The 24,199-nt window shown below is 45.5% G+C and overlaps 1 protein-coding gene and 1 pseudogene across 1 annotated transcript in view; both read left to right on the top strand.

Moving 5' to 3' along the window:
• The window catches only part of DOCK2 (dedicator of cytokinesis 2), a 526,535-nt gene that overhangs the window by 429,364 nt on the left and 72,972 nt on the right, over positions 1–24,199 (top strand). The gene's annotated exons all lie outside the window — the stretch shown is intronic.
• LOC101528230 (calmodulin-1-like) overlaps positions 10,469–24,199 on the top strand; it is a 54,258-nt pseudogene continuing 40,527 nt past the window's right edge.

The following is a 24,199-nucleotide window of genomic DNA, read 5'->3' as shown; positions in this document are numbered from 1 at the left end:
ACCAGTCTGAAGCTGGAAGCCAGGAGATTCTTCCTGGTCTGTCATGCGGGTGCAGGGGCCAAGGATGTGTCAAGTAATTGGGTCCCTGTTACCTACCTGGGGGATGTGCACTAAGTTCCTGCCTCCTAGTTTCAGCTCCACCCAGTCCTGACTTGGCAGACATTTAGGCAATTCTGTCTGCTTTTCACATAATTTTTTTAATTAAAAAAATAAATAACAAAAACATACAATTTTCTTTTAAAATCAACTTGTTTCAGAAAAAGAAACAAATTGATTCCAAAACATAACAGAAAGTGAGTGGCAGCGAAGTGAACGTGGCTAGAGCAACAACAAATGCACCAATCTGTAGGCAACATGCCAGACTCAGATCTTGCCTGCCGTAGTTGCTTTCAACTGCGGCTCCCTCCTGCACCCTCCCGGGGAGAGGGTACCACTTGTGTCTGCTGGAGCAGGTGGGCCCTGCCATGAGGCCCTCTTGGCTGGTGTTTGCCCATCAGGGCTAGATACCAAGCCATTTGTGCTCTGGAACGAGAAGATTGACCTGCACCTACAGGACATCCTGCTAACAGAGTAACAGAGAAGTACAGGAAGATGGTTGCAATTCCCAGTGATCAGGGGTCTGCAAGTCAACACAACAGTGAGACATGACTTCTCATGGGGTTAAGATGTCTGGAAGCCAAAATCAGATAGTAACAAGTACTGGCAGAAATGTGGAGAAATTAGAATCCTCATACAATGCTGAGAGGAATAGGAAATGAGGCAGTTACTTTGGAAAACAGCCTGCTGCCTTCTTAAATGATCAAAGATTGGCTTACCAACATACAAATCAGAAATCCTGAGTCTAGATAGACATTCAAGAGAAATAAACACATATACCCAGGCAAACACTCAAATACCAAATGCTCACAGCAACATTGTTTGTTATAATCACAGTGGAAGCAAATTAGAGGTCCACGAATAGTTAAGTGGTTATACAAACTGAAGCAGTGGAGTACCAAGAACCTTCTAGAAGACATGGTATGACTTATGAGTCAGTGAATAAATTAATGAGAAAAAAACTACTTTGAAGAAATGAAAATAAAAATAAAAACACCAAAATCCATGAGATATAGTTTCTGTTGATCTTTATTGGTGTGCAGTACGCTTTTTAAAAAAAATTTATCTATTTTTATTGGAAAGTCAGATATAACAAAGAGGAGGAGAGACAGAGAGGAAGATCTTCCATCTGATGATTCACTCCCCAAGTGTCTGCAATGGCTGGAGCTGAGCCAATCCGAAGCCAGGAGCCAGGAGCTCTTCTGGGTCTCCATGCGGGTGCAGGGTCCCAAGGCTTTGGGCCGTCCTTGACTGCTTTCCCAGGTCACAAGCAGCAAGCTGGATGGGAAGTGGGGCCGCTGGGATTAGAACCGGCGTCTATATGGCGAGGACTTTAACCACTACGCTATCGCGCCAGGCCCAGTATGCCTTTTTAAAAAATGAGTGAATAAAGATAATATCAGACAAAAGAAATTGTCATCTACAGATATGACGAAAGCCTGAAGGAACTTGGTACTATTCAGAAATCTTGCAGAAGGATTTAGAGGTATCAGAAATTGTGTGTTTTTTTTTTTTTCAACTTGGTAAATGTGAAAATCTAGCAGTTGTTCCTAGTTAAAAAAAAAAAAAAAACAACCCTAAGGTTGATGAAAAACATCCCATGCTATAGAACTGGTGATGTTTGTAGATGTAACAGAAATGGCAGCCTAAGTGATGGGCTGCAGCGGGAAGGCAAAGCAATGTACGAGACTGAAAGATCTTTTCCTTCATATTCTGTGAGGCGATACAAATTTTAATATTAACAGTTCAGGATATTATCTCTACAGCAGCCACAGAAAAAATAATTCAGAGAATTATCAATTAAATAATAATTGGTAAAATACAATCACAGTCTTTAATAAATTTCAATATTTTGCAAAACAGAAGCTGAGCAAAAGAGAAACTGCAGACACAAGCCCCAATTTAGAGGAAAGAAGTAGAAAAGAAGCAATGAAATAGTAGTTCTAAATGCAACCACATCAATCATTGCATTAATTGCTAATGAATTAAACACAATTAAAATGGCAGAGTTTATTAAACAAGGGGCGCTTAACTGTTTGCCGTCTAAAACTTACAAGCTTTAAGAGAATATAGGTTGATGTCACAAGCAATAATCATAAGAAGGCAGATGCGGCCATATTAACATAGACTTCAAGGACAGAACTACTGATATATCAAAAAGAGATTTTTTTTTTTACATAAATGGCCAATTTATCAAGAAGGCATATCATTGTAAACGGAGGCTCTTTAAATATACAAACAAGAACTGACAGAATGAGCAAGAGAAGCAGAAATTCCACAGCACTGACGATTTTAACATTCATCTCTTAACAATTGATACAACAAGTAATTTGGAAAATCAATAAAGACAAGCATGGGTGGAGAACACCCAGCACGCAGGATGCTCAAAGACAATAAAATCAGCTGGTCGAACCCTGCCATGGCAAACGCAGACAGGACTCGAAAGTAAATCATGAAACTACAGCAGTTATATTAATTTTTAAATTGTTAACTTGTGTTACATAAATAATGCTATAAATATCCAAATGTATGCTCTCTCCCCATCCCCTTTGTAAAAGGATTCCCTGCCCTTGACAGGGCCTAAAAAATCTTTGCAAGTATCTCACTTTACCTGATATTTATGAAATGTTATATCCAACAATGCAGAATACACACTTACATAAAGATTAGTGTGATGCACCCACTATGTGCTGAACTGCAAAATATAACTCCTGAATTCAAAAAGATTTTAAAACATCATACGCATCTGGGAAAAAAAAAGTCCAAACATAAAAAATACATACCATCCTATACATATTTTCCTTAATTCTTTTTTTTTAAAAACTTTTTAGGAAAAATTTTTTTTAATTTTTTTATTGGAAAGGCAGATTTACGGAGAGAAGGAAAGAAAGATCTTCCATCTGCTGGTTCACTCTCCAAATGGCTGCAATGGCCACAACTGAGCCAACCCAAAGCCAGGAGCCAGGAACTTCTTCCGGGTCTCTCACGTGGGTGCAGGGTCCAAGGCTTTGGGCCGTCCTCGACTGCTTTCCCAGGCCACAAGCAGGATGCGAAGTGGAGCATCTAGGACACCAACCGGCGCCCATGTGGGATGCTGACACCTTGAAAGGCATGGATTTAGCCACTGCCGGGCCCTATTTTCTTGAATTCTAAACTAAATAAAACTACATCATAGAGAAAGGAAGCAGAGCAGTTGTTGTCTGGAACTGAGAAAGGTGTTAAGGTGAAGATTGCGTGGGAGAGATCCCTACTGAACTTCCTGGAATGATGGAAAATTCTGTCTTGCTTACTGTGGCGATTACATGGGTGTATAATTGCTGGAATGGATCTGTATCAAGTGCATTTTACAGCAAACAGATGATGCCTTAACGCCCTGGAGTTAGAATAAGGGCAGACTTTTGAAGTTCACACCAGCAAGCGAGAAAGCTGGTGAGAATTCTAGCATGGGCTGGACTCAACACTGAGTGAATTAGTCGCCAGGACAGAGAGTTCTTCACTTATGATTCGGCTTAGAATTTTTTATTTTAAGATGTGAAAGCTATGTGTATTCAGGAGAAACTGAATTTCAAATTTTGATCTTTTCCCAGGCTGGTGATACAAGAGGGCTTCAAAAAGTTGATGAAACATGGAATTAAACACGCAGGTATCTTTTCCACGAACTTTCAAAGCTCCCACAAGTGTGGTGCGGATACTGTTGTGTCAGTGCAGGGCAGTAGCAGCAGGTCGTGACTCACCGTTAACCCCACAATCGTGAGAGGCAAACAGGTGATACCCTACAGCAAACTGTATGGTTGAGCTAGGCTATTCGGTGAGTTCAGCATTAACTGTCATTTCTGCTTAATATATTTTCAACTTATGTAAGTGGAGGAGCATTTGTATCTGAGCCCCATGAGATTTTTGGACAAGAATGAAAACTTGGATACCCCTAAAAGGTTGATACATCTAGCCATGCCCAGCCAGGATTCCCCCTGACATATCATGGCAAGAACAGGGCAGCAACTTGCCCCTTGCCTGGAGCCTTTCCTAGGCAGTAGCCATTCTACCTGCTTCACTCCTTTAAGTAGACCTCATGGCCCTAAGAGTCTGTGATCCACAGGCTGGAGTCTTAGTTGTGATAACCACTTGTCTCTTAGTTTATCCCTGAAGCTTCTATTTTCATCCCTCAGCATCTAAGACTCTTATCCAGTATAAACATGTGGTTTTTAGATGCATGATTGAATTCTCACAGCATGTAGGTTGCATTGCTAAGCACTTTGCGTTTCTTAGGTTATGAAATCCTTGTAGCAATCCAACAAAGCAGGGTTGTAGATGAGGGATCTAACACACTAAGTTCTTGACCATAGGCAATAAGTGGTGGAGCTGAGAACCAATTCCAGAGCTGTCTGGCTTGAGGGTGTGTGGTTGAACAGTGATCATTGCAATCTACCAAGATGGGTGGGCTCTATGGGGGCACTGCACACTGCATTCAGCACAAACAGTGTCCTCTTAGGCTAACATGTAAAATGGGAAGGATGAGGTAGCTGATCCAGGTAGCAGAGCTGTTCTTCTAGTTCTGTGACTGATTCATTCAGTAAGACTTTCCTTAGCACCCACTTTGTGCTCTGTGCTGCTGGGAGTGTAGGAGATATAGCAGTGAACAGATCCCTGCCCTCAGGAAGCATATCTTCTAATGGGAGATACAGCCAGTAAAATATGAACAAGCCCTTTAATTATATAAACATGTAATGTCATGCCACGTGGTGATGATTATCACAGAACAAATCCAAGTGGCCAGAGAGAGGCTCCAGCAGCTACTGGGGGTCACTAAGGAGAGGGAGCTCAGAGAAGTATGTGAACAGGTGCTCCTCCAACAGCCAGCCATGCAAAAATCTGGAAAAAAGGCAACTCCTTTGCACTGTGTTGTTCTCCATGACCCTGGCCAGTTTGAGGAATGACTGGGCGACTGATACAGTCAGAGGGTACAAGACTTCATGGATCTTGAGGATTTAATCACATCCCATGGGTTCTAATAGTTCACAGGAGAGCTGGGAGACAATATGCTCATGGCTCCCAGAAGGGCTTGGCACCCATGCCCTGCAGCAGCCAGCAGCTTCCCCGCCTAGTGTCTGCAAGCAAAGCATAGCCAACAAGGCTTCTCCTTATCTGGTTCTTCTTTTCCCACAATGCAGATGGCCAGAGCTGGCTTCCAGTAGGATGGTGGTGCCATCTGCTCTGGGGTAAGTAAAATCCTCCTTAAATGAAACTGCTGCTCCCTCTCTGTCACCAAAGCCTCTGAGGCACCTTACCCACACCACCCTGAGCTGCCAAACGTACGGGTCAAAGACAGAACCAGCAGCCCCGAGTCCTGGAGCACGCAGGTTCTAGGCCTGTCACTCACTCGTTCATTTGGCCAATCACGTCTTCTCTCTGAGCCGCAGATCCCTCCTTTGCACCATGGGGCTGCTCCTGTATAAATCACAGGGGAGTTCATGAGAACTCAGTACGACCAGGTTTCTCTACCTCTCTCTTTTTAAGATCTGTGGATTTGAAAGGGAGAGAGGGTCGGGGGAGAGAAAGAGATTCTCCATGGGCTGGTTGGATCCCTAAGTGATCATAGCAGCTGAGTCAAGGTCAAGCTGAAGCAAGAGCCAGGAATTCCGCCTGGTCTCCCACATGGGTGGCAGGGAGTCAGTATTTGGCTCATCTTCCATTGCTCTCCCAGACATGCGACCAAGAAGCTCGGTTGAAGTAAAGCAGCTGCGACTCAGACACGAGCTCCAATGACAGGGTGCCCATGTTGGAGGCAGCAGCTTAACTTGTTGCACTGCATTGCTGGCACCAAGATCAGGTTTCCAGAAAACACTTGGCTCAGGACCAGCCAACACATTTTCTTGTTTGTTTTCCGTCTTCTGGACGTTTCTGTAAGCTACTTGAGAGTAGGTGGATCACAGAGAGAGAGGTACCCAGTGCATGCTCAATAAGCATCCACTCAATGAATGAATAATAAAGTCAGTCTTCATCCCAGACTCAACAAACTGCAGAAAATATTTGGAAAGCAATTGTATTTGTACTGAAGATGTCCAGACCTTTGTTTCTTCCCATTGCTCATTATTTTACTTAAAAGGAGGAATGAGGGAGAGAGAGAGAGAGAGAGAGAGAGAGAGAGAGAGAGAGAGAGAGAGAGAATCTTCCATTTGCTCAAAGCAGTGGGCTTGGACCAAGCTGAAGCCAAGAACCAGGAGCTTCATCCAGTTCTCCCTCATGTGCGTGGCAGGGACCTGAGGAGTTGGATTATCTTTCACTACCTGGCCCAGATGCATTAGCAGGGAGCTGAATTTGAAACAGAGGATTGCAAGCAGTAACTTAACCCATGGCACCACAATGTGGGCCCCACTATACTTTTTCATACAAGATTTACTCATCTATTAATTTTGTATTTGTCCATGGGTGCTGGAGCTCATCCCCTAGTGAATACTGAGGGTCAACTGAATATACCTGCTTATGAATTGTCTATAAATAAAATGTTGGGTGTGGCTTCCCTTATAATTTCTGTATATATTTCTATATATATTTCTGCAGGGTTGGTAAGTTGTGGTTGTCTCTGAACAAGTTTCCCTCTGGGCGGATTTGCCTGTGAGCGAGTAATAACTCTTCATTGCCTCTGGCCTTTCTACCCAGTCTATTGATCTGAACTAGATGTATCCTGTCATATCCAGTGTCTATGCCAACACCTGCTATGAATCAGAAAGTAAATTGTGTTTTCACTTCTTCCTTTGTCCTTTGGTGGGGGTGAGGAGGCTGACAAAAAGCTGCCTCAATGAACAGAAAAGGGACATCAATTCTGAATTCAGCCTTGGGAGCAACTTGAATCAACAACAGAGTGTGAACTTGGATGGAAGGAACTGGAGGATGGAAGTGGTTCTGCATTCTCTCTCTCTCTTTCCCTCTCTCTTTCTCCTTCCATTCCTCCCCCCCACCACCTCCCTGATAATACCAAAAGGGGGAGATTGTGATTGCTGTTAGCAGAAAGTTGGCTTCTGGAGGACCCAGAAGTGAACCAAGAATGCCCCAGCATGCCCCTCTTTCCAGGATTTAGCAGTAATCCCCACTGAGGAAGCAGCCTCTAACCCTGCCCCCAATCCAGCACTTGTCTCTTGTCTACTACTATTTCAGGGTTCTTTATCTCCTGCTGAAGGCATATTTCCACCATTCCCGAATTAATGGAGTTGCAACGTTGATAATTCATACTATTGAGACTGCTGCGTTTGTTCAGCTTCCATTTTCCACCTCCTCTTTCTACTAACCTCTGACCTTTCTTCTGGGAAATAGCTGGAAGGATAGTAGATATCTCAGGGCTAGCCAGGGAGGGTTAGGGTCAGCGCCTCACCCCGCTTGAACCTAATTCGTAATGGGTGCTCAGTCAGTGTTTGCTGAGTTTAATAACCATTACTGTTTAATGACTGTATTAGGACTCTTGATTTGGAGCGATAGAAATCCTCATTCAAGAGCATTTCTTTGGCTCCTGTGACAGAAGACACATATGATAAAGCAGGATGGCTGCTCACCCACCACCACTAGCAAGCAAGAATTTATAGCCATGCAAAAGAACAAGTTCACAGAATTAAGTTCAAACAACAATGAATACAAAGATGGGATTGACATAGGGCAGCAAATGGGCACACTTATCTCCATGGACACAGGGGAAGGCTCTCTAGGAGAAGATTGGAGAACAGTTCAGGGGATAGATGAGGCACTAGAGTGAGGACTATACTCTGGGTTGGGTCACTGGGTCACTGTCATTAGAATCACAGCACTGGTTGTTCACCACTTATCCAGCAGTAAATCCTTACCTGTGCCTCTATGTTGAACTCAAGACTCAAAGGCCAAGTGGCAACATCCAGCTGGCCAAGCTGAGCTCTCGTACCACCACTCTCTATCTAGGAAGAGAGAAGTGGCATTTCAGCCCTGCCTTCCTCCATTTCACATTGGATTTTTTCCCCAGACAGCATGGCAATTGGATACCAATCTGGCCAAACGTGACAAGCAGGGGCAAGGCTTTGGCACAGTGATTAAAACACCTCTTAGGAGATCTACATTCTGTATTAGAGGAGTGGGGTTTAAGTCTCAATTCTAGTCTCCATTCTAGTTTCCCATTAATGCATATCTCAGTAGGACCCAGTGATGGCTCAAGTAGAAAGGTCTCTGCCATTCATGTGGGAAACACATATTAAATACTAGGCTTCTTCTGCCTTGTCTATTGCACAACCCTTCCTGTTGATATGCATTTGGGGGAGTGAACCAGCAGACGGGAGATCTCTCTTACTCTCTTTCAAGTAAACAAAATAAATTTAATCTTAAGAGAGGTGAGCAGACTAAGAATCTAAGCTCAGATTCTTTTTAGGGTCAGTTGAGTACATGTCCCTATGTAAGCATCCAACTTCAGCTTTAGAAATTACCCTTTTGGACACACAAGCCATAAATCACAAAGAAGCAAGGAAATTTGGACTTACTCTCTGCGCAGAGAGTAACCACAGAAGGAGTTACACAGGAGGGAAGAGACACATGACCAGATGTGCTGGGTGGAGAGTAGGTTACAAGGAAAGATATTGGAGTTTTGGGAATTCTGCAGAGAGATGATGGTGATATTAATTCCAATAAGAGCTCTGGGGCTTGGCAAGAGGAGCTGAACTTGAGATGTTGTTCTAACAGCAGAGTTTGGGGGCTGAAGCTGCAGGAAAACAAGGGTCAAGAACTCACCAAATGCCCAGCTTAAGATTAGATGAAAATCTCTCTAATGCCTGCTCCCAAGGGGGTTTTTTTATGTGTGTATGTGAGCAAGGAAGGGATGTTGTAAAGGGCAAATTACACAACCCAGAAGGAAATCCAAAGGCACTCAGAAGGAATAATAGAAAGGCCTGTGAAATTGGCAGTATGATTCATTATTATTCTTTAAGGTAGGAAGACAAAAAAAATTACCTGATCCTGGATGAAGAAACCGGCTTGGCTGAGCCTGTGACTGTGGAGTTGAGCCCTGCTCCAGAATTCCTTGGGGGCATGTGGGCAGAGGATTGAGGAGGAAGAAGTGGGGGATGGTGGCTGAAGAGGCTTAAGGAGACATTGTGTCCCAGCCTGGGATGGGAAAATCTCAAGGATCTAGTGGACTGGGCTGCTTGCTAGCTGGGAGGAAGCCATTGGCAGCACTCAGGGTTGCCCATGCTGATGGACCGCATCGCCAGCCTAGCCAGCTTAAAATTAATCTTTTTTTTTAAATTTCTAATAGCTTTATTTTAGAAATACATAAATAAACAAAATATGTCAACATTTCACAAGCAAATATCTTCATGTGTGAGAAGGTATTGCAATAACCACTCTAATTATTCAAAAGCACTGATTTTGTGTCCCTTCATCTTCAAACTCTAGTGGCAAAGTGAAAATTAAATTGAAATTAAGCTAGACTGTGCTATCATTTCGATGGATAGATAGTCCAAGTCATTTCCTAGCCAGTTTAAAATCAATCTTAGCACTCGCTTGGAGGAAAAGAGGAAAATGCAGATGTGAGAGATGGAGCCATAGATCACACACACAGACAGGAGGTATGGAGGTCAAGTTCAATCTGGTCTCTGGTTTCCTGATGTCATAGGGCCAAGTTCCCCACAAGCCACACTGTTCCTGGGGCCTTGGGTATAGGCCAGATAAAATTTGCCACTGATTTGGTCACTGGAAACATGTTTGATTGAGTATGTGAATAAGGGAGTTAATTTCTTATGGGTTGGATGTCAATTGATCCATTCAGTGGCCAGGATTAAATTTCCCCTATACGAAGTCAGAGCAGAGCAGAGTAAAACTATCAAGACCTTGGTGAGCCAGAGATTTCCCAGACAACACTAAGGATGGGGGTGGGGTGGAACCATGTGAGATGTGAGAAGGCCAGGACAAGAGACACATTTTGACGCCTGTCCCTGTTCATTCTTCATGGCCCCTACGAATGAAGAAAGCAGTAGAACCAAAATGTTGGCTAGCTTTTTGTGGATTGGAGACCATCTAACCATGCAGTTGGGAGACCAAAATAATGAGATATCTTGTTTTGACACTAGGGGAAACCTTTTCACACTTTAATGGTCCAGGTCAAAGATCAACAATATTTTCTGTAAAGAACAGTAAACATTTTGGCTCTGTGAGCCATGAGGCAGTCTAGGGTAACTGTGAAGGTATAGGAGAGAAAGCACCACATAAGTTTTATTGAAGACATTAAAAGCCAACTGATGGTTTCATCTCATTTCTTAAAATACGAATATATTCCTGAGATGTCAGAATTCTTGGGGGAGGGTCCGAGAGAAGCGAACCAGCTAAGTGGTTGCGTGGACATGGCTCTGGAACCAGTAGCACTTGCAACATGGCTGACCAACTGACTGAAGAACAGATTGCAGAATTCAAAGAAGCTTTTTCAAGGATGGTGACGGAACCATAGCAACAAAGGAATCGGGAACTGGAATGAGGTCTCTCAGGCAGAATCCCACAGAAGCAGAGCTGCAGGACATGACTAATGACGTAGATGCTGATGCTAATGACACAATTGACTCCCCTGGCTTTCTGACAATGATGGCAAGGAAAAATTAAAGACACAGACAGTGAAAAAGAAATTGGAGAAGCAGTCTGTGTTTTTGAAAAGGCTGGCAATGGCTATATTAGTGCCGCAGAGCTTTGCCATGTGATGACAAGGTTGGGAGAGAAGTTGGCAGATGAAGAGGTTGATGATCAGGGAAACAGGTATCGGTGGTGATGGTCAAGGAAACTATGAAGGGTTTGTGCAAATGATGACAGCAAAGCTTAGACATTGTACAGAATGTGTTAAATTTCTTGCACAAAATTGTTTATTTGACTTTTCTTTATCTGCAACTTATTTGACTTTTCTTTGTTTGCAACTTATCACTAAAAAGTATGCATATTTACTAATTAAGACTTCATTCCTACATGTTGTCATCCTTTATCTTATTGTCATTGTCCTGAAACCTTATTTTAGAAACTGATCAAGTAACGATTTGCATGTAGCTTACTCTGGATATATCTAAGCCCTTCTGCACATCTAAATTTAGATGGAGTTGGTCAAATGAGGGAATATATGGATGTGCTCTTTTTAAAGTCGTTTTTAGGAACTGTCAGTATGTTGCTGTTGAAGTGTGGAGTTGTAACTCTTCATGGACTATGGTCAGTCAACAATATGTACTTGAGAGTTGAACTACTGCAAAATGGGTGTATTATCCAGGTATTCGTACACTTTTTTATTATACTGCTGGTCCTGTACCAGAACCATTTTCTTTTATTGTTATTTACTTTTTAAACTTCATTTAGCCATGTAAACAAAATCTGCTAATGGTACAATTAACCTCAAATCCATTCCAAGTTGCATATTTGTTTTCCAATTTAAAAAATTACAATTTCCTCCCCCCGCCAAAAAAAAGATTATTGGGGGAGTAGGTACCATTTCCGCTCATTGCTCCCTCTGGTAAATGCAACTACAGTTGTTCGTCTGTAAGGCAGGTCTCTTGCAGATGGTGTATGTACCATGCCTGAGGGCGGTGGTATGTGTGCCACCACTGTGATTTTCATCTCACAGTGCTGCAGAGCTGAACAATAAGTGCCACCCCAGACATTATGCAAATGAATGAATGTCTCGTCCTAACAACACTTCATTTGTGAACACAAACATTTGACTTTCATACGAGTTTTTGAATTTTTATTTTACGTGTATTTGATAGGCAGTGATACATAGAGAGACCAATCGAGAGAAAGAGAGAGAGAGAGAGAGCGCACTCTTATCCACTGATTCACACCCTAGATGCCTGTAACAGCCTGGGCTGGGCCAGGTCAGAGTCAAGAGGCAGAAATTCAATCCAAATCTCTTGTATGAGTGTTAGGGATTCAACTCTCCTGAGTCATCACTACTGCCTTCCCGGATTTGCATTAGTAGGAAACTGGAGTTGGGAGATGAAAGTGGAGATTAAACCCGGCCCTCCAACATGAGATTCAGAAATCTTACTATGTCTTAAAAAAGCAATATCTTAAAAAAAAAAAGATTTGGGAGGAATAGAGAGGGTGTGTGCACATTCATTATCTCACTCCCTGATTGCCTACAGTAGCCCAGGCTGGGCCAGGAATTTAATCCAGGGCTACCCGATGGATGACAGGAATCCAGCTACTTGAGCCAATACTGCCTGTCTCCCCAGGGTTCTTCAGCAGGAAGCTGAAGGAGAGCTTGACTCCAGGTGCTCCCATGTGGGAGCCAAATGTGTTAACTGATACCTCAACTGCTGAACCAAACACCCACCCCTCATGTGATTTTTAAATGTTGCAAATACTCTCCTTCTCTTGATTTTTTGTTCAGCCATTTAACATTGCAAAAACCATTCTTAGATTAGATTTATTCAACTCATGGGCTGCAGTCAAGCAACTACAAGTAAATCTGTTCATCATCAGGATTTTCCAAAGACATCTCTGATATTGGATGATAGTCTTTAAAACCCAACTTGTGAGAAGTGCCTTTCCTAACGAGGAGGAAGGCTAAGAAATTGAGCTGGGACCAGGGAAAAGGAGTTGCTTACAGAAAGAACTCCAGACTTGGTTCTGGAACAAGGGTCCTTCAGGTTATCCCAGACTTGGTGGATTTCACAGAACTTGACCTTCTGGTCCCAGACCCTTTCCATTCCTGAAATCTAGTCAAGAATTTCAGGTGTTTTGTCTGTGTGACAGTTTTAGGCCCCATGAATCTGGATTCAGACACAGGGGTTTCCGAAGGGCAAGGCAAGGCTTCCTGGAGAGGACAGATTCCCAGTTGGCTGCGGCCAAGTGGCCAGGGAACTTACAAAGCAGCATTTAGTACTGTGGCCTGACAAGCCCTTATCACTAGCTTCGCGGGTGGAGTGTGCCACCTGTTTATGAGTAAACTAATGGCCTGATCTCAGCTGGAGGTAAAGTAATGGGGCAAGGCAGGGTTGGAGAGCACCCAGGCCAGGCTGGCTGTGGATGTAACCCTTTCTGGGCTGCAGCTGTAAATGCAAAGGCACTAACCCACTTCAGGACTGGCCTGAACCAAATCTGTCTCCAGCTGGTTCCTGCAGGAAACAGGAGGACCCTGGTCGAAAGCAACCCCCAATTTATGCAGGTCCAGCCAATGCGAAGTTAGGGTTGCAGCTTTCAGTAACTCTAAAAGAACAGGGAACAGCACTGAGGCAATCATATGATCAGTGCCGATAACCAATGTGCCCCCACGATGCACTGGACACGGTTAGAAAAGCACAGATCCACAAGGGCAGCAACCTCTGGCTCTGCCAAAGTTATTTATTCAAAAGTATTTATTATATTTTTATTGGTAAGGCAGGTTTACATTGAGGAGAGACAGAAAGATCTCCCATCGGCTGGTTCACTCCCCAAAAAGCTGCAATGGCCAGAGAACCAAGAACTTCTGGGTATCCTATGTGGGTGTAGGGGCCCAAGGCTTTGGGCCATCCTCCAGTGCTTTCCCAGGCCACAAGCAGGAAGCTGGATGGGAAGTTGAGCAGTCGGGTTGTGAACTGGTGCCCATATAGGATCCCAGTGACTGCAGTAGAGAATTAGCCAAGTGAACCATCACACTGGCCCCTGAAAGGTTCTTGAACAATCCCCAGGCCTGCTCTCCATGGCAGAGTAAAGGACATCTTATTATCCTCATTTCACAAAACTAAACGTCACAACAGCCACAGGGTCACCCAGAAAGAAGGACAGGATTTAGACATCATGCAGATTTTTGTCTTCTTAGCACACATCTGTTTTCTAAAACATCCCACCTTCAGGGCCTGAAACGATGGCTCAACTAGCTTATCCTTCCCTTGCAAGTGCCAGGATCCCATATGGGCACCAGTTCATGTTCCAGCTGCTCTGCTTCCCATCCAGCTCCCTGTTTGTGGCCTGGGAAAACAGTGGAGGACGGCCCAAAGCCTTGCAACCCTGCACTGGGCTTGGGAGACCCAGAAGAAGCTCCTGGCTCCTGGCTTCAGATCAGCTCAGCTCTGGCCTTTGCAGACATTTGAGGAGAGACCCAGCAGATGGAAGCTCTTTCTGTCTCCCCTTCTCTCTGTAAATCTGTCTTTCCAATGGAAATAAATAAAATCTTACAGAAGAAAAAAATCAAAAACTTTTCCACTTTGTTGGACACACTCACTGCTGGTACTCCTTTGCTGGACTCCGTGTGCAGGGCTTGGGACCAAAGGCCAGTGCAACTGCTTTTCACGGTGTGTGACCTCAGGGGTCCAGCAGTCCTGCTTTCGCATCGTGGCAGCATCGAAGTACAGAGGCATGTGACAGGCAGCTAAGAGGCACATTTGTCATGTACCACTTCACTTCAGGCAAGTCAGTGTTAGAGCCTCACCTGAGAACTGGTGCTAACAGCGGCACTTACTTCAAGGGGTTGTTGTAAGGGGCTGCACAAGGTGACACTGAAAGTGCCTGCCACAGTGCCTGGTGCACAGTGTTTAATAAGTTCTGGCTTCAAAAAAAAAAGGACTAAGAAGAAAACCTAGGGGTTAGGGGAAAAGGTTCTTGGATTCAGTGTTTGCTTGTTGGGTTGTGTCAATGTGTGATTAGAATAAACGTGAGTACGTAGTACCTAGCTGAGTTCTTAAAGCAGCTCCTTGCAGTACATATTGTTGTTTTTTCCCTAGCTTATTCCTAGGCTGAGGCTCAAGGACAGGGCATTCTGTAACACACAACAAGAAAGAATTGTTACTTGTTTAGGAGTCAGGCTCTGGGAATGCCGACCGCACGCTGCTCCTTCTTGCTGCATGAAGAAGGAAGTTTGGCTGCAATTTAACTGTGGATACAGCAGTGAAACTAGGGCTCCCAAGGTGACTTCAAGAACTCAGAGGGGACAAGGAAGCCCCGACAGGAAGGATTATTCAACCTTGGAAGGGATGACTCCAACATAAGCAGTGTCCCTGTCCAGAATATCGTCCCCGCCAACATCTCGGATGATTCATTGTAGTTCTAATTAGAGACAGCACGAAGGGAAGTGAAAAAGATGACCAGCCACCACCTTCACTCTGCTCAGGTTCCCCACAAGTTTTCCATTTGGCCAGTAGTGACAAAACTGTTGATTTACCCTTGCTCTCCAACTCCCCTCCCCTCCCCCAACCAAATGAAATATATCCCCATCAAGCTATGCACCCATGAATATTGAATGACCTGATGCCTGCCTACACTGAGAAAGCCTCTAGCCAGGAGAGCTAGTGGAGAGCTAGTCAAAGTTGGTTGATTTGCTGTAGGTCCCCTTTGCCAGCCTGGGCCATGGAATCTGTCACAGTACACAGTACTGCTTCCCACCACACCCTAGAAGACACAGAATGAGCTTATCAGCTTGCTGGATGCCCTGACATCCATCTTCAAGCTCTGGGGGAGAATCTCTCCTTTCCTCTTCTATTTCTGGGGGCTCATGACTATGTATCTTGTCTCAGCCTGTGTCTTAACATGTGTTTTCTTTGCTCTGTCTTTATCTACTCCACTTCTATTCCCTCTGAGGACACTGGGCTCTAATTTTAGGGCCCGTAGAGCTGACCCAGGGAAAGATTACCTAGAGATCCTTTAATTACATGTGCAAATATAATTTTCAAAAGTTTCGATTTCCCAAGTACCAAGTAAATTCACTTACCTCAGGGGTTATGACATGGATATATCTTTTGGGAGTCACCATCCATCCCTCTAGTCAAAAAGCCATTCTTTTTTTTTTTTTTAGATTGATTTATTTTTATCAGACAGACATACAGAGAGAAGGAGAGACAGAGAAAAACATCCGCTGGCTCACTCACCAAGTGGCTGCAATGGCTGGAGTTAAGCTGATCCAAAGCCAGGAGCTAGGAGCTTCTTCCAGGTCTCCAATGGGGTTGCAGGATCCCAAGGCTTTTGGAATTTCCTCTGGGCCTTCCACAACACAGGTGCAGGGTCCCAGGGTTTTGGGGCCATCCTCCACCACTTTCCCAGGTCAAAAACAGGAAAAGGGATGGGAAGTTGAGCAGTTATGATATGGACTGGCATCCATATGGGATCCTGATGCATGCATTGTGATGATTTAGTCATAAAGCCATTCTTCACACTGTGCTCAAATCCATTGATCCTCTCAAGAAGATAGGTATATGAAAGGTTTGTCTTAATAATCTCTGGCCTAAATCAAATCTAGTTTTCCTACTTAACCACCCATTTTTCAGTAAGTGTGTTGAGAGCTACTGAGAAACAGGAGTGTTATCAAAGAGTATCAAGGTGTCAGGCCCAGCATGATGGGTCAATGGCTGGCTCCTCACCTTGCAGGTGCCTGGGTTCCTTGTAGGCACTGCTGTATGTCCCAGTTGATCCACTTTTCATCCAGCTCCCTGCTTATGGCCTGGGAGTGTAATGGGAAATGGCTCATTAACCCTGGTACCCTACACCTGTGCTGTGGAAGGCCCAGATTCCTGGTTCCTGGCTTTGGGTTGGTTCAGTTCCAGCCATTATGGCCATATGGGAAGAGAACCAGTGGAAGATCTCTGTTCTCTCCTTCTCTCTGTAAAACTGATCTGCCTTTCCAATAAAAATATGTAAATATTTAAAAAGAACATTAAGGTGCTGCTTGGGATTGGAGGTCAGGAGCATTTAAGCTGGAAGGTGACAGGATTCAGACAAGTGATGAGCTGAGAAAAGGTAAAGTGAGGGCTTTTAAGAGCAGAGCTTGAGTCTGCACTGCTCACCTCTGTCCTCCCAGAAGCCAGGCAGGGAGAAAGTTGCTAAATTGTTTTTAGTCAGAGTACAATTTATCATGTTACAGATGGGAACATCAAGGTACAGTACCAATTTTGCATTTAGCAGGTACGGATTACTGTGGATGAGAAGAACCTGGTGCCCTGCAGGCTGCCATGGTTACCCACAGTCTTTCTCTCCTTGGCCCTTCTCCTGGCCTAGACTCCCTGAGAAGGTATATGTCATGCCATGTGAGGAGGAGGATGGGAAGAGGGAAGGAAGGCCTTATTTCAGTTTGACAGGGGGTAAAATCTCCATGGCAAAAGCCAGAGAGGCAAGTAACATGGTTGCCGAGAAGCCATGCTAACAAGAAGATTCAGTTCCCAACAAGCGTGCCAAAGAATTGCTTTATCAGGGCATAGTTCCCCTGCCAAACAGTGGGCTTCAAGGCTGCCCTGGCGGGACCAGTCTGATCCCTTTTTCCATGTGGCTCCCTCTCTGCCAGGCCTCAGTCTTCTCTCCAGATGTGGAGGAGACCTGGGTGACACTCATGTGTCCCTCAGGCTCATTTCAGCTGTCCCCTCCAGCAGGAAGCACAACATTGCTCGTTTTACACTCTGCACCTATCTCTCTTCTCTCTCCTGTAAGATACAGTGTGTTGTCTCTTCAGATGGTGAATTTATTAAGAGCAGAGACCCTAGTCTGTTCTCTGCTCTGTGTTGGATGTGTCATCCTTGAACCTAACCCACAAAGGCAGCCCACGGAAATATAATGAATAGAAAGGTGAAGAAAAAGTAACTGAGCCAGTCGATCAATGTGAATGTCAGAACTGCAGTTCACACCAAACCACACAGCCTATTAGCACCTTTGTCTTGCAGGGAAGGGTGGGCTGCTTGCCAAAGCATTTGATGGGTCCAAAGTGGGAGGAAGAGAGTGGGGTGATGGCGGTACCCATGATACTGGGATGGCTCTCAATGGGAGTTCATTTCCCTCATCATGTATGGAGCATCTGATGTGCACTAGGCACTGTGTTACTTCAGGATAAGTTGCAGCCTCTGCCTTAAGGATTTTGTAGTTCATCCAGGACAGAGAAAACAAATTAATGAATGCTGGCCAGAGGGATTGGAGATCCCAAAGGAGAGTGGTGGGCCTAAGAGAAAAAGACAACAAGCCCAGACCAAGGTTGGCTATTTGGCTTTAGGCAGAAGGAATTCCATAGCTGAGAATGATCAATTCTACTCCTAGAGACCTCTGGGGGCATTATAGCACACACATGCTGTCTCCTTCCTACAAGATGGGAACACCCGAATAGATCTGTTTCCAGTCTTCTGGTCCACCCTATAGACTCAGATTAGCTAGCGTATGTAAACATGGGGACTAACTCCTTAAAAAGCACACACACACACACACGCACACACACACACACACACACTTTCTCTCTTCTTGCCTCCCTCCCACTCTCTCTATCCATCTATTTCCCAATGATTCTGTTTCTTTGGAGAATGGATTTTGATGTTCATTTCACACTGCCCCAGAAATCTTTGTAGAACACTTATTGGATTTGTTGCATCTCTGCTTCAATATACTTTGATTCCCTGCGCTCTTGGGATGAAAGCGCACGCCCCCCCAAGGTGACTTTTAAGAACTAATAGATACTTCATCTCAGCTACCCCAGGTTTCTAGGTCTCCCCCATGTTCCCCAGCCAGGAGACAGAGGGAGGACTCTTGAAAGCAAGCTGCTTGTTTGATACCCCAACAGTCCCCCTACCACTGCCAGGGTTTGCACTATCCGGATTTAGGCTGAGGTCTCAAGGTACCTGAGAGTTCAGAGCTGGGAAGAAGGAGGAGGAAGCCCTGCTTTTACCAGTCGCTCGTTATGGGCAGATCTGGTGCCAGATTTGGCAGAGCTCCTTGGCATAAATTCCTGGCTCTTGTAAGTAGATGGTCCCCAAGCAACTGCGGTTTCTTTCAGGGTGTCCTGGCCAACCTGGAACTAAGGTACTGCTCCTGCACTCAACAGGCACACACTGGTGAAAAAATAATGAAATATGAGATCAGTGCCCAGGCTGACCCACAGAGAACCCAGGCTGGAGCCCATGTAAACCTGCATGGCAGGGGCAGACATTGAGCCCAGTGGTTAAGAGGCCAGTTAAGATACTCCTATACCATAGCAGAGACCTGAGTTCAATACCTGGCTCTCCCTGGACCCTGGAAGGCAGTGGGATGGCTCAAGTGGCTGGCTCCACCCAATGCAAATACTGGGTAGTGAATCAGTAGACAGGAGATCCCTCTATTTGTTTTCTAGCTCTTGCTTTCAAAGAAGTAAATAAAAATAAAACACACTGCAGCAGCACTGTGGTACTGAGAAGCATGCTGGATGTGACTGCCAGAAGGAAACATTTACCCCACTAGGAATTTCAACTTCTGTTGGAGGCTAGCGTCTGCTGACTTCCCTGGATGTCATTGGGGGGCCTCCAAGTTCAGCCACAGGCCAGGGGTATGAGGGTGGCATCCTACCAGGGCTCACAGACTCACTGAAGCAGTCCTGCAGCATGAGAGATGCTGTTTCCTGTTTGGGGTCTCCTGACCATAGTTCTCTGCCCCACAAACATTCATGCAAGAAGCAGTATAGGGTAGTGGTTAGGGGCACAAGCCAGGGAAAAAGACAAGTTCACATTCTAGCTTTTGCTCTTAACTGGACAACCTGGCTTGTCTTCTTGCTCTTTTGTGTACCTCAGAGTTTCAATGATAAAATAGGAAAAGTGACATTCCCTGCAGCTGATGCCTTCTGCGCTTCCTCTGTGGTCCCTTGATAGAGCAGGTGTTGCCACTGAGGCACCAAAAGGTTTAATAAGTTCAGGAGTCGGGCTTCGAAAGGCCATGTCCTCTGCTTTTCCCTGAAGATCATCAAAGGTGTGAGTCAGGAGTCCCAAGAATATTAAAATTTCCTGAAAAGTCATTGGCCACTCACTGTGTTCCAGGCCATTTTTTGCTATTTTACCTGATTTTCACAAACATTCTCTGACTTCCGTTACTAGCCCAGTTTTACCAACTTTTACCAAACAGCGATTAGAGAAAGGAAGTGATCTCCCTTGATGGCAGCAGGGACTACCAGCTGGCCCTCGACATGTGATCTTCCCTAGTTCTTTAGGTCTGAGTCTCAGATTCTAGATTTTCTGACTCTTGTCTGGACACTGGGCCAACCAGAATAATGACTTTCCCCAGGCTCCCACACGTCCACACATGTGACTAAGGCTGGTCAATGGCAAGTAGGTTGAGGTGTGCGGTACAATTTTAGGAATGGTGCTGAAAAGCAGGGAGAAAGATTTTTTTTCCATGATTCTCTCTGTGACTAGAATGTAAGCAGAGGGGCTGGGGGTTCAGCATTGGCCTTCGGGTATATCACAACCCATGCATGCCAGAGCCTGCATCTCTGGCACCAAGAACTGCCACATCAGCTGTGGACCGTGACCATCAGCTTTTCACTTCTATCTGTAGGTGACAGCTTTTGGTGGTGGGCCAAGGAGTTAGGGTTCTGTTAGTTTTTACATGAACTTAATCCTAACTGATAGCTCAAAATCAGATGGCAAACAGGAACAAGATTAGAAATTGGATGCACCCAAGTGGCATCATTCAATGCTTCCTTAAGGAACACACAATCTGGTTAGTTGAGTTGTGGGCCCAGCCCTGGGGGTTTTAACATCAGTCTATCATTCAGCCCTGAGTATGATACCAAGATCTGCCTTTCTCTTCCACTGCTGAATCCATGACAACAGCAACTTTGGCCCAGGACTACCCATTGGACCAAGAAAGATAATCTATAAATGTTGACCTTCCCTGGGCCAGTGAAACTTGATAACAGAGGAAGGTTTGGAATAGAGGACTTGACAGGGAGATGTGAACAGCCGCTTGGTCTTAAGCAAAGTGGTTCAGATGGCTTCCATCACAAATGGAAATGTTTGGTGGAGTCCTGTCTTCTGGAACTACCTAGTCATCCCATCCTTAGCACATCCCTCTGTGTTTTTTAATTAAGCATTCAACCCAGTGAAGCAGCATCCCTCAGCATGATGAAAGCAAGTGAATGTTTCTCCAGGGCAAGAGTAGGCTTTCCTTATGGGACTCACCATAGCCATTGGAGCTGGGATTCCGGCCTGCACCCCAATTATCTCAGGGGCACACACTTCTCTTTCTCTTCCCCTGAATGATTTATAGATGAATAACCATTGTCTTGCAGCATTAGACACAGAGGAACAGATCACAGACTGGTCAGTGCAACTTTTGCCATCCATGTTCCTGGTACGGGCAACAGTGAGGGGAGTCAAGGATGGTTAAGGAAAGATCACAGCACACAGCCTACCCCTCAATATCTTCCTTCTCCCTGAAGCATTTTCTGTGCACCAAGAAGTGTGCACTAGCTTGAAGAGTCTGGGTGCTAAAACCCACAGCTCTGGGTGCTAAGAACTGGTTGCATCCCCACTTATGAAAGTAGGGAAACAGCTTTTTAGAGATGTTAACCACTTTCTTAAGGACGCAGAGTGAGTAGGTCGTGGATTTGACCTTGCAGTTTGCTGGTGTCTGGCACTGGCTGTGCCAAGTGGCTGCAGTGGGCATCTGGAATGTGGGTATGTGACTGTACACATAAGGAAAGAGTCATACATGCATATTTACTGTATCTAAATTATCCTTTACAAAAAAAAGATGCAAAATGGGATGAATCCTTCAGAGCACAAGGTGGTACAGAGACTTGCCTGTGACACTTACTACTCATATTGCATTGATGGTGTTGAACACAGCTTGGGATAGTCTCCCCTCCATTTTGAGAATCCCATGATCCCACAGTACGCAATCCCATTAATGTGCTCCGCCCATACATCTGCTCTCTGAATGTCGCTATTAAACAGAAACAGATGGCGTGTCTTGGAGCATTAACTACAGGAAACACAGTTTATAGACATCTGTCACTAAATGCTGAATCGACCTGAAGTGTAATGGAATAAAATTTTCAGGGAGCTTGAAAAGGAGATTTAGGGGAGATTTTCATCCTCCTTCCATCACTTGTGTAGGATGGACAGACTTTTGAAAGGCTTTAGAGAAAGTTCTGGTGGGAGCCTTGGGATTCAGTCACTAGATCCCAGCTCTCCAGTTTGCCAGCTGTGTGATCTTGAGCAGAGCACATGACCTCTCTGAATCCTAGTGTCCTCAACAATGAGGAGCACAGTCCAGCTCTCACAGGGTCCAGTGAGGATTAAATGAGATAATGCCTGGGGAACTCTTAGCCCATTGCCTGGCACACAGCAAGCCCTTCATAAACAGTGGCTATTATTAATGATATTTGTTTCGGCCCAGCCAGTGCCCCAGGTCTTTGGTGCTGACAATCAGCCCACTGTGAGTGCCACATAATGAAGTGTGTGTGCGGTGAGGGACCAGGGCACGGGGAGAGGAGGAGGATGTACCTGCCCTGGGGCCTTGCGGAGAAACTTCTCTTCCTTCCCAGGCAGGCTGTTGTGCTCCTCCCCTCCTCTGGCCTTTGGTCCTCTGGGAATCCAGCTCGGGGGCCCATAAGTGCAGGCAAAAAAAGGGTGCAGTTAACAAACAGTCAGGTTCCAGTTGGAACCTATCATGCTTCTAGAATCCTGCAGCTTTAGAAGCCAGGAGAGAATTCCAACCTCAAACCAGGAGCTTGTCCACTTCCAGCCTCTTTCCTCTGCAATGCCCTACTCCTGGGGCTGAGTGAGCAGTGGGAGTCACCCAATGACATCCTGCACCTGCCAACATACATGCCACCTCAGGGCCTTGGCATGCGCTGTCCTCCCCACCTGCCATCCCTGGTGTAACTTACTCACAGCTTTTGGTCCTGAAATGGGGGTTTCTCTTTTCACTGTCTTATAGGTGAGCCAGCAGAGTCCCAGGGAGATTTCGCAACCTGCTCCAAGTCCTGTCCAAGGGCCAGAGGTGATTTTTCAAGGATTGTACCCCAGAAATCAGTCAAGCACACCTGTGGAGCCCACCACTCCCAAGGATGGGCTTCCCTTTCACTGTCTCATTCAGAGTCTCCATGCTCTGAGCTCAGTATTACTCTCTCCAGTTTGCCAGTGACAAAGGTAATGTGCCCAGTCCCTTGCCCAAAAGCACCTGCTGTCAGTTGTTGGGGATGACAACTTTTGCCTGTACCTTTAAGTGCCTGTCCATGCTAATTGCTGGGTATTCTCATTACAAGCCTCCTCAATGCCCAGCTGCTCTTGTGGAGTAAATCAGAAGGTGTCTGACCCATAGAGACAAGCAGCCTTCATCCTTAACTCCTCCAGGACTGTATTCCCTCCAGGGTGTAGTGAGACCTCACACACCTTGAGTACTTTGCAAGTGGAAGCCCAGTTCTTCAGAGTACCAAGTCCAGATGCAGCAGCCTGAGCTCACATCCCAGCAATGCTAGCTGCCAGCCTTGAGCTCCTGGACAAGTCTCTGGCCTCAGCTACGTCGTCTGTCAAATGGAAATGGAGATGCTGAAGTCACTGCTGTGATATTAAAGGAGAATGTGGATGATCAAAAATGTGAAGTTAGAAGTGCAGACCTGCCCATATTCGTTCAGAGTCTCTGTTTTCCCAGAGGTGGATGCTGCAGCCAGGTGGCGGGAAACAGGCTGTGTGGGGACAGCCCAGCTTCAGCAACTGCCCCTGTCTAGTAAGGGAGGGGCTGCTCAGCACTGGGAGGCCACCTGCTCAGGCCTGTCTGCCCGCTGGTGAGCAGCCCCTCCAGCCAAGGTCCCATTTTCATTAGCAAGGCTTCATTCCTGGGATTCCTTGGTGACCAGCTGCTTATTATGTGAATCAAAGTGCCAAAGAAAAATAGCCATTGGAGGCCAAGACCTGGATTTTTCATTTTCGTAATTAGCTGGTAGGTCGGCTCGTTCTGGGGGATATAGGCAGAAGGGAGCAGGTGGACAAAGTGCCTCTATGGGAGCGCAGTGGCCCATGGGGGGGAGTGGGACCAGCACCCTGCCAGATCTGCAGGACCCAAGACTCCTCGCAACTCCTGCGCTTCATCTCCTGCACCTGACCTCACTCATCAGCACCTGGCCAAAGGAACAGGTGTCTATTCGAGTGCTGCAAAAGCTTCACAGAAGAGACCAAGGACTTGCAGAATCCTGGCCAAATCCTCCCAACTGAGCATTTTCTAGCCCAGTGGTCTTGACTGGGGGCAATTTCCACCAGGGGACGTTTTAGTAATGTCTGGAGACACTTGGGTGATCCCATCAGAGGTTTGGAGGAAAGAGGTCACTCTTGGCTGCCGCTGTGATGGGGCCAGGGTCCACACCTCTGACTGCATTATGGCAAGGTGGAGGAAGCACCGAGTCTGGAGTCTGGCAAGCCTACATATGTGTGTGTGTGTGTGT

Source organism: Ochotona princeps, chromosome 19, assembly GCF_030435755.1.
Source record: "Ochotona princeps isolate mOchPri1 chromosome 19, mOchPri1.hap1, whole genome shotgun sequence".
Lineage (NCBI taxonomy): Eukaryota > Metazoa > Chordata > Mammalia > Lagomorpha > Ochotonidae > Ochotona > Ochotona princeps.
The sequence above is the reverse complement of the archived record's forward strand: the minus strand, read 5'-3'. Positions and strand labels throughout refer to the sequence as shown.